We start from the raw sequence: 5,000 nt of genomic DNA on the forward strand, positions 1-5,000 counted from the left end.
GAGGGACGGAAGAGAGAAATTTGAGGGAAGGCAAGAGGGAACAGAGAGATTGAAGGAAGGAAAGGAGAGGCCGCGGAGGGGAGAGGAGAAGGAGGAACCTGATTTGATTACCGGGGAATATGCAATCCGATTGTAGTTAGGAGTGCATCCACTTAGCGCCGGGCAGTCTGGAATGGCAATGCTGGAACCTGCCTGGACTGCATTTGTGGAGTGGGGCAGGTGTGTGTGTGTGTGTGTGTGTGTGTGTGTGTGTGTGTTATGTAGTATGTTTAAGTTAGTGTTTCTGTATTATGTACTATGAATAACTATACATGAATACTGTAGACAATAAACTCTGTCTATTTTACATGTCTGTCAGTCTATCTACCTGTCTGTGTGTGTGTTGTGTGTGTGTGTGTGTGTGTGTGTGTTTTATCAGGGAGGTGGAGTGTGATGCTAATATGAGAAAATGTAGCCTTATTTATTTATTTTTTTACTTTAATGGGCTTTCTAATTAATATTTTTATCACTACTACTACTACTACTACTACTACTACTACTACTACTACTACTACTACTACTACTACTACTACTACCACCACCACTACTACTGCACGTGACAACATTACAAAGGAACGAATGCACACACACACACACACACACACACACACACACACACACACACACACACACACACACACACACACACAGCGTTCATTATTCCTTCTCCCTTCTGGTAAGCTCATATTAAACCATTTTGCCTCCTTCCCTCTCTCCTTCCTTCCTTCTTTCCCTCCTTCCCTCCCTTCCCTCCCTCCATTCCTCACCTGCAGTAGCCCTCCCTCCTCCCCTCCCTCCGTCCTTCCCTTTCCCTCTCTCCATCATTTCGTTCCGCATCGTTTCCTTCTTTCCTTCCTTCCTTCCTTCTTTTTTCCTTTCTTCTTTCCATCTTTCAGAATTTCAAACCCTCCCGTCTTTCTTTTTCTTTTTTTCTTTCTTTCTCTTTCCTTCCTTTCTTTCTTTCTTTCCAGGTCAACATAATTTCCTGTCCACAATCTCTCTCTCTCTCTCTCTCTCTCTCTCTCTCTCTCTCTCTCTCTCTCTCTCTCTCCCAAAAGCGCCTAGCAAACTGTTTCAGAATTTCCTCTTTTTATTTTCCCTTCCAGCTTTTTTTCCCCTTGGTCCTCTTGAAGCGAGTAACGAGGTTGAAGTTAACAAAGACGGCCACTTGTTTCCCTCTTTTTGTCACTTAGCGGTCAGGGGAGAGAGAGAGAGAGAGAGAGAGAGAGAGAGAGAGAGAGAGAGAGAGAGAGAGAGAGAGAGAGAGAGAGAGAGAGAGAGGTAAATACGATGATGTGAGACGAAGATTGGGTCTCTTGTCAACTTTTTTCTCTCTTTATCCTCTCTCTCTCTCTCTCTCTCTCTCTCTCTCTCTCTCTCTCTCTCTCTCTCTCTCTCTCTCTCTCTCTCTCTCTCTCTCTCTCTCTCTCTCTCTCTCTCTCTCTCTCTCTCTCTCTCTCTCTCTCTCTCTCTCTCTCTCTACTTGCGTTCATCCTTCTATCAGTTATTGTTTTTATTTTTATTTTTGTTCTTGTTCTTCTTGTTCTTTTTCTTGTCCTTTTTGTTCCTCGTTCTTGTTCTTTTTGCTCTTCATTTCTCCATATTATTATTATTATTATTATTATTATTATTGTTGTTGTTGTTATTATTATCTTACCTAGGTGCCATGTCTTGTCTGACGCAGGCGACCATGGAACGCCACCTGTGTCCATCTTTAGCCAGTCTTATTAATTCGGCTACTCTATGGAATATCTTGTAGCGGGCTATTCACATACTTTGTTCTTTGTCTTCCTCTCGATCTTCAGCCTTTCACCTTTCCCAGCAATACATTCTTTTCCAGTCCATCCTCTCTCAGTATATGCTCCAAAAATCACAGCTCATGTTCTTATTGTATTCATTTTAATTATCTTACTATACCAGCAATCTTCATTACTTTCCCACTTCTAATTGTTTTTCCACTTCTAATTACTTTTCCACTTCTAATTACTTCCCCACTTCTCATTACTCATTCTCGTAACACAAGATACTTTCAACGTTCTTCTAAGAAACCACATCTTTGCTGCTTCCTTTCTCTTTCTTAACTCCCCATTAGTCTTCCACGTTTCACATCCATAGAGCAAGCCAAACCATACAAAAACATCTCAAAATTCTAATCCTGGTGTGCATGGCCATGTTCGTGTTTGTCAAGATATCCTTCATTCTCATAATTGTGGCTTTTGCTATAACAGTCCGTCTCACAAATTCTTTCACTTTTTCCATCTGCTGTTATTTTACTTCCAAGATAGCCATAACTTTCAACTTGAGGGACTAGATCATCTTCAAGCATGATTCTAACCTCCAGTTGTTCAGTCCTCTTTGTCAGTCCCATAACTTCTGACTTGCCTCTTCCCACTTTAATCTTCAGTCCTCTTCTGTCACACTCCCTGTACAACACATTCACCAAAGCCACCAGAACATCATCATCAGCATACCGTATGTTGTTTATATTCATTCCACCAGTTTTTAAACCGTCCATGTCCTCTAGCTCATCCATCACCCTTTGTCCATACAGCGAGGAGAAGTCCGGGGATAGAACACAACACTCTCTCACACCTTTTTATTTTTAATTTCCAAACAATCTGTCGCTCCCAACACGTACAACAGCCGAAATAAATCTGTAGTCCTTTCCATCAGTTCCTTCTTCTCTCAACACTTCCAACATTTGTCTGTTTTTTTTTACTGTGTCAGGCACTTTTGAAAATCTACAGAACATGGGTAAACATCCTTCTGCATTTCCAGTGATCTTTCCATAACTATTTTTAGAACAAAGATGGCATTTTTCGTCCCTTTGCCCTTCTTAAAGCTATACTGCTTTTCATTATTACTATTATTATTATTATTATTATTATTATTATTAGTAGTAGTAGTAGTAGTAGTAGTAGTAGTAGTAGTAGTAATAGTAGTAGTAATAGTAGCAGCAACAGTATTATCACTATCACCATTACCATAACTATCACTTTTATTTTTTTTACACGTCCCCCCCACCCGCCTACCATTCTCTCCTTCTCCCCACAAAAAAAAGTAAGGAAAAGAAACAGAAAACGTAAACCTGATATATATTCATTGCATTTTTCCCTTCGTATTCCTCATCTGTATTCCGAGCGTCGTTTGTTTGTTGATCTTCACCGTCCGAGACTCTTCCTGAAGGGCCTTTCTTAACCCCCATCTTATTCCTTTCCCTCCCCAGTTCCCTCCCTCTCCTCTTCTTCCAGTCTTCCTTCCCTCCCTCCCTCTTCTTTCCTCCCTTTTCTTCCCTTCCTTCTCTTCCTCCAGCATTCCTTCCTTTCCTCCGTCCTCTTATTCCCTTCCTTCCCTCACTAATACTCTCCCTCTCCTCCTCTTCTTCCAGTCTTCCTTTCCTCCCTCCCTCTCTGCTCTTCTTCCCTCCCCCTTTCTTTCTTCGTCTCTTCAATGCACATCTTCTTCCAGTCTTCCCTCCTTCCATCTCTCCCTTCCATCTCTTTTTTTCCTCCCTTCTCTTCCTCGTCTCCTTTTCTTCCAGCCTTCCTTCCTTTCCTCCTTCCCTTGCTCTTCTCCTCTCCTTTCTTCCTTCCTTTTCTCCTTTCCTCCCTATGCTGCTTTTCCTCCAACCTTCCTTTCCTCCTTCCCTTCCTAGTCTTCTCTCCTTCCAGATTTACTTCCTTCCCTCCTTCAGTTCCTCTTCTTCCTTTCCTTACTTCCCCCCTTCCCTCCTCTTCTCCCAGCCTTCCTTCCCTCCTTCCCTCCCTCTGCTTCTCTCCCTCCTCTCATTCCAGACCCCATTCTTCCCCTACTCTTCTTCAAGATCTCCTGCCACTCTTCCCGTCTTCCAGGACCCCTCAGACACTTCCTCCCAGACCTCCCGCCACTCCTTCAGCCCCTCTCCCCCGCCTCTCCCTGATAGGAAATCCAGGACGTTTCCAGGCAAACCCTCTGATGATTGGCTGGACATGTAGGCTTCCGTTTTTTATGCATCTTGTGTAGAGGAACGGGTCTGGAGGGAGAGAGAGAGAGAGAGAGAGAGAGAGAGAGAGAGAGAGAGAGAGAGAGAGAGAGAGAGAGAGAGAGAGGTGCGTGTAATTCCTGATCTTTTTCCACCTCTCTCTCTCTCTCTCTCTCTCTCTCTCTCTCTCTCTCTCTCTCTCTCTCTCTCTCTCTCTCTCTCTCTCTCTCTCTCTCTCATGTTACTTCATCTGTTTTTAGTTCTTTCTTTATAAAAATTTCCCTTCTCTAAGTTATTTATTTCCTGTTTCTTCTAAGGCTTATTGCGAAGGCAGTGCAGGGTGGGGAGGGAGCCTTCTGCTTTTCTATCCGTTTTTCTACTATCACTTTCTTAGTAGTCCTAGATCAGGTCACCTCTTGAGGACCCCATTGTCTGTTGTGGTCTGTGTATCTATGTAATTAGGTTAAATTGGGTTAGGTTGTAATTGTGGGACTTTGATCATGTGAGTCAGTTGATTTGCAGTATATTTTTATTAATCTTGGTTAGAGTTATTTGTTTTCTTGACCTTCTCGTACCTTATGTTATATGGTGGTAGTAGTAGTAGTAGTAGTATTAGTAGTAGTTGTTGTTGTTGTTGTAGTAGTAGTAGACGTGGTTTGTGACACTATTATTTTTTCCTTTCCTCGTATGATAGTCTCCAGTGAGGCATACCATATCACACTTGTATCCCTAAACACACACACACACACACACACACACACACACACACACACACACACACACACACACACACACACACACACACACACACACACACACACACAACTCTGAAAAAAAAAAAAACACTAAGGAGGCATAAACAGTTACACACCAACATAAACATCGTAACATTTCAAATCACCACTCACTCACTCACTCACTCACTCACTCGATCATCTGGCGGCACACCTTGACATTTCCAACAATTAAACACGAAAAGGAGAGTTCAGAAAAAGAGAGC

This window comes from Scylla paramamosain, chromosome 9 (assembly GCF_035594125.1).
Source record: "Scylla paramamosain isolate STU-SP2022 chromosome 9, ASM3559412v1, whole genome shotgun sequence".
In the NCBI taxonomy this organism is placed as follows: Eukaryota; Metazoa; Arthropoda; class Malacostraca; order Decapoda; family Portunidae; genus Scylla; species Scylla paramamosain.